Consider the following 11,110-nt stretch of genomic DNA (forward strand, 5'->3'; position numbering starts at 1 on the left):
ATGATAAATACGTTATCAATCATTTCCGAAGATAAGTATTTTTATTCATTTTAAAACATTTGGGATATCATCGTCAATACAGAAACATAAGCATAAACAAAACTTACATTCATTATCACTAGTGATTTATATCTCGTTAATCTCTCAGTCTAATGTGACTTCATATCAACACCTGTGATATAAATCAACCCAATTACCCATCCCCATTATTTTATTCATTTTAAACAGTTGGGAAACCCGGTGAGTACATAGGGTTTTCAACCCACATTAATATGATTATTATATTTAATCATCAAACAATCAATCAACCCAATTACCCATCCCCATTATCTTATTTACTCTTAAGGATCTACCTTAAGAATCAACTATTCCTCGTTCATTCATTCCTAATGATTATCCTAAGGAATAGGCACGAAATGTAACGCCCGTGTTTCCCGGCTAGGCACTAATGATGATATGATAGTCTAGGGTGACCTTTGTAACCCATTTTGAAATAATAAGAATGTATTATTCGAGTATTATGTGTTTTACGCTTAATTGCTTAGTTGTGTTGCTTAAATGAATTAAGAATAAAAAAAGAGTGAAAATGAAATGTTAGATAAACCCAATATTGATACACGAAAACGTAGTGGTCATGACGAGGTTTCCGAATATATAAAGAATGCCGAAATCCGAGTTATAACGATGAAGTTATGATCTATCGAAGTTTTGCAACAGAACCGGTACGACATTATATGTCGTAAAATACAAATTTAAGATAGAGCGATATCTTGCCTTAGTAATCTAAACGAAGTCGTAGAATATGTTAAACCGAGAGCGTACATAAAAGAACGTTTAAATCTGACTTCGTATGAGGAAGTTATGATTTTTCGAAGTTTCGACTTAGCAGTGTACAACCCGAAGTTCGAATATGGGATCGAGAGATATTTAGCCAAAACTTTCTAAATGAGAATCAAAGATCTCATCGATATTAGTGCAACGATGGAAAGACAGACGAAAACAGACGTCAGATGACGGAGTTATGAATTTCTAGCGGAGTTTTCGTGTCCTGGCCTACTAAAAATAATATAAAGATAATTTAATAAAAATAAATCAAACTTAGCCGACGAAGTCTAAATGAAAGTTTTAGATCTTGTTTTTACCTACACGTCTATATAAAGAACGTCAAAAACGGAGTTCGTATGCGAAAGTTATGAATTTCTGAAGTTCGGGGCGCGAAACCCCAAAACTGTCAGAGACCACGACGTGGCATGGCTTCTGACACCTTCTAGAGCCTGACAGAGCAAGTGGATGATGACGCATGCAATGACAATCAAGCCCACGACGTGGAAACACCTTCCACAAAATGGAAAATGAAAATTTTGCCCTATAAATAGATTTGAAGGGGCAGCCGGCCAAGGTTGCTAATTCACCCTTCTCTCACCCATATTACCTCGATTTACATGCAAAGAAGTACTTCCAAAGCCCCGGTATCATCCCGAGACCCGAAGCAAGTCCCGAAGCCCGAAGATCCCGAGAAGAAAAGAGTTTCCGAGTCAACGCTCTGCCCGCAAGAAGCCCGGTGTGCGAAGTGATCCCGGTTTCACCAAAGAATACTACTTTTAAAGCCGTAGTGCTGTCCGACCATCTTCTGATCAAGTGAGTGTGTATTTACTTTCTTCTAACACATAGATATGAAGTATCTCTATAAGAATACGTGCTATGTGTTGCATATTATCTGTTATTTGGTTTGAATATTGAATGGATATATTATACATGATTTTAAGTTGTATATGTATGTTTATATATATATATATATATATATATATATATATATATATATATATATATATATATATATATATTTATCTACTAAAATGTTTAAGTAAAGAATGGGTAGATAGTTGATGTGTGATAAAATGATGAGAGGCCTCGATGTTGTTGTTGTTAATCTAGTCATCTAGCGGAGTATGGATGCTGACCACAGACTCTTTCTAGATTGTCCTGTGGAACGCTGGCAGGTTCGTAACCTGTAGGTGTTGTGGGCTTGATGTTCACCGGTATACTCTATCCCCCTCATGGTTGCCTTTAGGACATCTATTGTTGAGGAAAACCCTTGGAGTAATTTTCGTCCTGATGAAAAATCCTAGATTAGGTCCCTTGAGATAGATGTTGTTTTAGGGACGTAAAGTGAGGATAATGGGAATGCGTAATCGGGTTATTGTTGGTTGATGAAATTAAATATAATTATTTATTGTGGGTTGAAAATCCTATATGCTCACCAGGCTCCCACGCCTGACCCACTCAGTTTTGTTGTATTACAGGTAATGGCGCGAGACCAAAAGTTAGATGACTTATCAAGATATTTTGATATTAGACCAGTTGTTATATGTAACTATTGTATGGTCTATCTTTTTTTGTTTATGCTTTTGGTCTGTTTATCGAAACATGACATTCCGAATATTGTTATATAATGAAAATGCATCTCTGGATGAAATGCTTTGATAGACTTTATATTATCATATTTTGTTTTAGGAACAAATTCCGAAACTCTTTTAAATCAATGGATTTACATTGAAATAATTTTAAAAGCATAAATGAAACTGGTCTTTTATGGCCGTGATTTTGGGGATGTCACAGTTGGTATCAGAGCATTAGTTTAAGCGAACTAGGAATTTGTAGGATTTCTAGACTTAAACTTAGAATGCTAAGTGAAGATTATGAGATATATGTATGTTATAATTTAGACACGAGCACTAGTTTATTTTAGGAAAGTTTCCTAAAGTGCTTTTATGTGCTAAATGTTATATGATTGCCATATATGATATTATTTGTTTGGATCTATGGTTTGTTGCCAACCGGATCTGGATACCTTATGTGTTTAGGATTCTAAGCGTATAATGACAATATTAGAACTAGAATGTAAACATTTCGGAGTGATAAGGACATTTATACGTCTATTGTAAATAAAGCTTTCGTATCTTAAATTGTCGCCCGATACACTGAACGTCTTCTTGGGTGTACAAAATGTTATGGTGAAGACTCGTAGAGAATTGAGTGAATGGAGGAAATGAAAGGCTTATGATAGTGAATGACACCTATCGTAAGATATCGTAAGAATGGTGTCTTGCCTTTAGTTTATGTATGATAAAATAACAAAACGTTTAGAGGAGTACGGTATGTCTGAAGTACACCTTCGACTGGTAAGATGATGGAACGATTGGTGTAATTCTTGAAGTTGTTCCATAATCTGGAATTTCCATCACCAACCGAGTTGAAGCATGATTGATGATTGAATATGTGCATGGAAGAAGTCCTAGTAGAGTCTAGGAAACTTTTTATTATTAATTGGACACATTCATATGTGTTAAATTGTTTGGTGATTTTAGGACTTGGGGACTACAAGACAATACTTGGGACGAGTATGAGTAGGTGTGAATAGTATTAAAGATCTATACTACTGGAAGCACAGGACTCACGCTTGGATCAGGGAAAGTCACAAGGTTACCAAGAAGCTAGTGATTGATTCCGTTTTTATTCAAGTATGTCGTTACCATTGTTTCGGTAATGACTAAGAAGATGATTGATATTCTGACCCTAGTGTTTATATATCAAATTGAGTCCGACTACGATGAATTTGTTACGTGGTTTATAGAACCAAGTTCGATGTAGCATCTTACATAAGCCGGAAGATTGAAATCAATGCGATCAATTGTATCGCGCTCATTGTTAAAGAAGTTAGTAGCTAGAAATGCTACATGCTAAAATGTGATCATATCACATTAGAATATGAAGGAAAGTATATTCCATTATGGAATTTGAATCTAAGTGACTTGAGTCTAAGCTTTGCATCATACGATGAGAGGTCATCAGAACATGACCCATCATTCTGTTACAATAGATAAGGGAAAGTATTTATCCTAAGAAGAAGAAGAAGGCAACAAAGCCCAATATTCCACCAAAGTCGAATGCGAGAGCCTTCCAGATGACACTAGAAGCTGCTAAAGATGAAGCTGATGTCGCTTCAGGTACATTTCTCGTAAACAAATTGCCTGCCCAAATTTTATTTGATTCTGGAGCCAACTACTCCTTTATTTCGCATGAATTTGGTAGAAAACTAGATTTTCCTGTCGATAGACTAGATAATGCTTTATTAGTCGAAGTTGCTAGTCGCAAGTTTATACCTGTTAGCCATCGTATGAAAAAAATCTTAATTGACTTGAACGGGAATAAGTTCAACTTGGAATTATTGCTTATCGAAGTTAACGGTTTCGGCATCGTGTTGGAAATGCATTGGCTTAGCGCCAACGATGACGAGATTTTATGCAAGAAGAAGATAGTAAAAGTAAACCCACCAGGGAAAGAGTCATTTATGGTGTATGGGGACAAACGTAGAGTAAATTCTGGAATCATTTCGCTAATGAAAGCCAGAAAGTGTTTGGCTAAGGGATGTACATCATATCTAGCATTCGTGATCGATGCTAAGAAGGAAGAAAAAGGAGAGGCGGAGCATTCTTGTCGTGTGTCATTATCCGGAAGTATTTCCCGAAGATCTTCCTGGATTACCGCCTGATAGACAAGTGGTGTTCAAAATAGACTTGTTACCAGAGACGACACCAATAGCAAAAGCACCTTACCGATTAGCACCAACGGAGATGAAGGAGCCGATGATGCAACTTCAGGAGTTATTGGAAAAAGGTTTCATAAGACCTAGTTCATCACCCTGGGGAGCTCCGGTGTTATTCGTGAAGAAGAAAGATGGAAGTATGAGAATGTGCATCGATTACAGAGAGCTAAACAAGGCAACAATAAAGAATAAATATCCGTTGCCGAGGATTGATGACCTGTTCGAGCAACTTCAAGGTTCGAGCTATTTTTCAAAGATCGACCTAAGGTCACGATATCATCAGCTGAAGGTAAGAGAGCATGATATAGGAAAGACTACGTTCAGAACACGATATGGACACTACGAGTTTTTGGTTATGTCGTTTGGACTAACCAATGCTCCAGCAGCATTCATGGATTTAATGACCAGGGTTTATAATCCGTTCCTTGGTAAATCTGTGATAGTGTTCATAGATGATATTCTGATTTATTCAAAAATCCAAGAGGAGCATGGCAGACACTTGCGAGAAGTGTTGGAAGTCTTGAAGAAGGAGAAGTTGTATGCTAAGTTCTCCAAATGCCATTTTTGGATTCGAGAAGTCCAATTCTTGGGTCAAGTGGTCAACCAAGAAGGGATAATGGTTGATCCAACAAAGATTGAAGTTGTGATGAAGTGGGAACAACCGAAAAGTCCCACGGAGATCCAAAGCTTTCTGCGATTAGCTGGATATTACCGAAGGTTTATCCAAGGCTTTTCTTCGATCGTTACTCCATTGACAGCTTTGACCCACAAAGGAGCTGCTTATGCTTGGAGTGATAAGCATAAACAAGTGTTCGAGTTGCTGAAGAACAAGCTATGTGAGGCACCGATTTTATCTCTACCTGATGGAGTTGAAGACTTCGCTTTTATAGCGATGTGTATGGGGTTGGATTGGGTTGTTTTTTGACCCAAAGAGATAAGGTGATCGCGTATTCATCTCGACAGCTGAAAGAGCACGAAAGGAACTACCCAACACCTGATTTGGAGTTGGCAGTGGTAGTTTTTGCTCTAAAGATATGGAGGCATTACCTCTATAGCACGAAGTGAAAACTTTTCACTAATCATAAGAGTCTTCAATATCTCTTTAATCAGAAACAATTGAATATGAGGCAGCGATGCTGGCTCGAACTACTTAAGGACTACGACTGTGAGATACTTTACCACCCTGGTAAAGTAAATGTTGTTGCTGATGCTCTCAGTCAGAAAGTCAATTTTGAAAGAAAAGGCCAAGAGCGTTGAGAACAGAAGTTGTCTCATCAATGGTGGAGAGTATAAAGAAAGCTCAAGAGGAAGCTTCTGTGAAGAATGACCGAAAGGAAGAACGTTTGGGCAAAACGTTAGTGTTCGGTATAAACAGTCATGGACTGAAGGTGTTCCAAGATCGGATTTGGATACCTAATTCAGGAGGAATAAGAGATCTTCCGATGGAAGAAGCTCACAAAACCATGTACTCAATTCATCCCGGTAGCACTAAAATGTTTAGGGACCTGAAACCCTATTACTGGTGGCCGACGGTGAAGCTTGATATTGCAAAGTACGTGGCAGAGTGTGTGACATGTGTGCGGGTCAAGGCACAACTTCAAAAACCATACGGGAGTTTAGAACCGTTACCTGTGCCTATGGGTAAATGGGAAGACATTGCTATGGATTTTGTCACTAAAATGCCCAGAACAAAGAATGGTCACGACATGATTTGGGTGGTCGTTGATCGCTTCACTAAGAGTACGCATTTCATAGCAGCCAATAAAAATGGTCTATAGATAAGCTTGCAAATTCTTACGTGAAGGAAATTGTGAGGCTCACACGGTGTTCCGTTAACGATTGTGTCAGATCGTGACATCCATTTCACCTCGCGATTTTGGAGAAGTCTACAAGAGGAATTGGGTACCAAGTTGTGTTTAAGTACAACTTACCATCCACAGACTGATGGTCAGAGTGAAAGAACAATACAAACACTTGAAGATATGCTGAGAACATGTACCTTGGAATTCCAAGGTAATTGGGATGAACATTTACCTTTGGTAGAATTTTCCTACAATAATAGTTTCCACTCGAGCATACAGATGGCACCTTATCAAGCTATGTATGGATAAAAATGTCGTACCCCGTCTTGTTGGCTTAAGGCTGGGGAAAAGCAGTTTATGGGACCGGAGATAATCCATCAAACTACTGAAAAGTTGAAAATAATTAGGGAGAGAATGTTAGCAGCTCAGGATCGTCAAAAGATCTATGCTGACAACAAGCGAAGACCGATGACTTTTGAAGTTGGAGATTTAGTTTTGCTTAAAGTGTCGTTGTGGAAGGGACTTATAAGATTTGGTAAAAGAGGAAAGTTAAGTCCAAGGTTCATTAGACCGTTTAAAGTTCTTCAGAGGGTTGGGAACCAAGCTTACAAGCTCGAATTACCCAAAGAATTGAATGGGATTCAAAACACTTTCCATGTGTGTTATTTCAGGAAGTTCACGGGAGAAGTTCCCGATATAATTCCAATTTCTGAATTAAGAATTGATGAGAACAAAAGTTGATTGAAGAACTAGAGGCAATCGTTGACCGAAAAACTAAGAAGTTGCGACGCAAGATGGTCAAGTTAGTGCTTGTCCGTTGGAAACATACGAATGGGCAAAATCTCACCTGGGAGACGGAGAGTGACATGATGAGTCGCTATCCGCTTTTGTTTGTTGATGTGTAATTTCGGGGACGGAATCATTCTGAGGGGGAGAGAATTGTAACGCCCGTGTTTCTAGGCTAGGCATTAATGATGATATAATAGTCTAGGTTGACCTTTGTAACCCATTTTGAAATAATAACAATGTATTATTTGAGTATTATGTGTTTTATGCTTAATTGCTCAATTGTGTGCCTTAAATGAATTAAGAATAAAAACAAGCGTAAAAATGAAATGTTAGATAAACCCAATATTGATACACGAAAACGTAGTGGTCGTGACGAGGTTTCCGAATATATAAAGAATGCCGAAATCCGAGTTATAACGAAGAAGTTATGATTTGTTGAAGTTTCGCAACAGAACCGACATAACACTGTATGTCGTAAAATACAAATTTAAGATAGAGCAATATCTAGCCTTAGTAATCTAAACGAAAGTCGTAGAATATGTTAAACCGAGAGAGTACATAAAAAGAACATCTAAATCTGACTTCGTACGAGGAAGTTATGATTTTTCGAAGTTTCGACTTAGTAGTGTACATCCCGAAGTTCGAATATGGGATCGAGCGATATTTAGCCAAAAATTTCTAAATGAGAATCGAAGATCTCATCAATAGTAGTGCAACGACAGAAAGACAGAAGAAAACGGACGTCAGATGAAGGAGTTATGAATTTCTAGCGGAGTTTTCCTGTCCCGGCCTACTAAAAATAATATAATAAAAATAAAATCAAAATTAGCCAACTCAGTCTAAATGAAAGTTGTAGATCTTGTTTTTACCTATGTGTCGATATAAAGAACGTCGAAAACGGAGTTTGTATGCGACAATTATGAATTTTTGAAGTTCAGGGCGTGAAACTCCAAAATTGTCAGAGACCACGACGTGGAAACAGTAGTCACGACGCGGCATGTCTTCTGACGCCTTCTGGAGCCTGACAAAGCAAGTGGACGATGACGCATGCAATGACGATAAAGCCCACGACGTGGAAAAACTGTCCACGACGTGAAAAATGAAAATTTTGCCCTATAAATAGATTTGAAGGGGCAGCCGGCTGATATGTGCATATTTAGTTCATATTAAGTATAGGTTTTTATTCATTTATTAGCTAAATTATTGCATTTTATGGACAAAAGGTACTTAAAAGTGTTTGAATTATATTTTCAGTCCAAAAATGAAGCTCGGAAGCAGGAGAAGCGGTTGAGAGATCGAGAATGGAACAAAGAAGAAAAACACCAAAAATAACACCTACTCGGCGAGTCCGATCGAAGATTCGAGAAGCTAAAGACTCGGGATCCCAGAGACCTATCACAATAAGGGGACTGAGAGATGGACTCGATGAGTCGCTAGCTGACTCGACGAGTCGTTTCGTATATATAGATAACTCCTCAGAATGATAGGGGGAGTTCTGGGACGATTTAGAAGAGTTTAGCTGCGATTAAGAAGGCAGAAAAACCCTAGAAGACGACGAGAAAAGCTAGAATTCAATCCCGAAAAATAATTGAGGCAAAATTTCATGATTCTACTTAATCTTTTGTTTTATCATTATGGTTAAACAATCGGACTCTGTTTGTTTGCTGTTATTTACTTCAATTATGAGCTAAAACCTTTAGACTTCTGTTTGGGGATACAAAATTGACAATATGGTTTGATTGGTTTGTAGGATTAATTCTAACTTGGTGAATGTTTGTTATTTTAGCTTGCTAAAGAACCTTGTGTGTGAGTAATAATTAATTTTCTGTTAATAGGAAGATAATTGATTAGTATGAACATCTATTGATTATTAACCTCATATGCTATGTGATCACTATGTCATATGTCTAGGATTAATGAACTTGAAACTAGAGTTAATAAGAGAATTGAGTAAATTCATGTGCAAGCTTGTGTGATGATCATCCACAAGAAGTTAACTAAAGGACCAAATTAGTTAACTATTGCAAGTCTAAATTAACCCGAATAATTAATCTAGTGAATTTAATTAAATTAGACAACTGGCCACTGTTTAAGTTAGTTTATTTGCTAAGGATTAGTGTAGTGAATGCGAATCTAATCAATTGAATCGGTAACCAACAAAAGAATTAATCCATTGCGCCATTACCTTAAAATCAACCATAGGGTCAATTTAGTTGAACTAAACAGAAGTTACTTCCCAATTATTGAATCTAGTTAAGTCTTTATTTTCTAGTTCTTAAATTAGTAATAGTTAGCAAGTTTCTAGTCTTGAAAAACTAGAGAAACCCTATTTTTATTAATTAATTTAGATAGAATTAGTTTTTAATTTTAATTTGCCGTTCCCTGTGTTCGATACCCTACTTATCCAACTATACCACCATTGATAGGTTCACTCCCTATGTGTGTTGTTTTACAATTAAAAGTAGGTTTAAAACTAAATGAGTTTGCACACATCAAGTTTTTGGCGCCGTTGTTGGGGATAGTTCTAAAAATTAACATTAAATTCTAATTTAATCGATCCTTTGTGTGGGATTTATCTCACACAAAGTTATTTAAAAGGTAAGTCAATAAGTAGAATTAGTTTTAATAAAATTCCGTTTTTAGAGTAACTATTTTTTTTTTCCTGTTTTTGCCTTGAACTCGCCGAGTGCACTCGTGCCGACTCGGCGAGTACATCGTTGTTTCAATTTTAATATTTTATTTTATTTTTGTTCTTTTTACGTGTTTTCTGTTTTGTTTACAGTTGTTTCATGACCCGAGGATCTGATACACCTCTGGTCCCCCCCCCCCTCCCCTCTTGAAGACCCGGAATCCACACTAAGGAAGAGCAAAGGCAAAGCCGTTGGAGAATCCGCTTCTTCAAAGAACTCGCCACTCAAAAACCTCAAGTCCGTTTTCAGTAAGAAAAGGAGCAGCAAATCCGGAGCATCCAGTGCCTCTTTGACTATCAAAGACCCAATTCAAGAAGATATCGAATACGAGACCGAGGAAGACGAAGAACCCACATTCGAGCACGACTCCGAGTTTGAAGACGATTTATTCATCACTATGGCTAATATCGATGAAGTCCCCATGGGGGAATGGAAGAAGAGGATGCGCGATGACACCGGCCCGGGACTTGTGCAGCCCACAATCCCCACGACCGCCACTTTCGAACTAAAAGGCCATATGCTCGCTCAACTCAAGGAGATTCCTTTTTATGGGAAGGATCACGAAGACACCTACAAGCACTTGGACGAAGTGAATGATGTGGCCGACTACTTCAATGTACCGAATGTCCCCCGCGAGACCCAGCTTCTTCGCATGCTCCCAGTCACGTTTAAAGGAGCTGCAAAGGATTGGCTAAAGTCACTTCCTCCAGGATCAGTCACCACATGGGCCAAGATGAAAGAGGAGTTCATAGACCACTTTTGTCCGCCCTCCAAAATAGCCAAGCTAAAGAAAGCAATTGCCAACTTCAAGCAACAGCCCGGAGAATCTCTTTATGAAACATGGGAAAGGTACAAGAGTTTGCTTAGAAATTGCCCACATCACGACCTTAATAGCCAACAAGAGGTCTCCATTTTCTATGATGGAGTCAATGTCACCACAAGGCAATTGCTCGATTCTCAAGGTCCGCTCACGAAGAAGGCACCCCCGGTAATCAAGGAGCTAATAGAAGAATTCTCTAAGCACTCTAGAGAATACCACAATCCAAGAAACGAAGTAAGTCGGGGAGCAGTGAATGCGGCAAATGATAGCATAGCGGCGGTGATAGCTAAGCTTGATAGTCTTGATAGAAGAATGACAAAAATGGATCAATCAATCCATGCTATGAGGGTGGGATGTGAAAATTGTAGAGGACCCCATCTCACCAAGGATTTTGATTTGGATG

The 11,110-nt window shown here is 38.1% G+C and overlaps 1 non-coding gene across 1 annotated transcript; it reads right to left on the reverse strand.

Moving 5' to 3' along the window:
• Positions 1–10,668: 10,668 nt before the first annotated feature.
• On the reverse strand, positions 10,669–10,775 carry LOC145007787 (small nucleolar RNA R71). Its single transcript, XR_013663153.1, has one exon. It is a non-coding gene; the product is annotated as a small nucleolar RNA R71 (small nucleolar RNA).
• Positions 10,776–11,110: the final 335 nt, after the last annotated feature.

The sequence above is a fragment of the Lactuca saligna genome, chromosome 7 (genome assembly GCF_052625555.1).
Source record: "Lactuca saligna cultivar CGN05327 chromosome 7, ASM5262555v1, whole genome shotgun sequence".
NCBI classification, from domain to species: domain Eukaryota; kingdom Viridiplantae; phylum Streptophyta; class Magnoliopsida; order Asterales; family Asteraceae; genus Lactuca; species Lactuca saligna.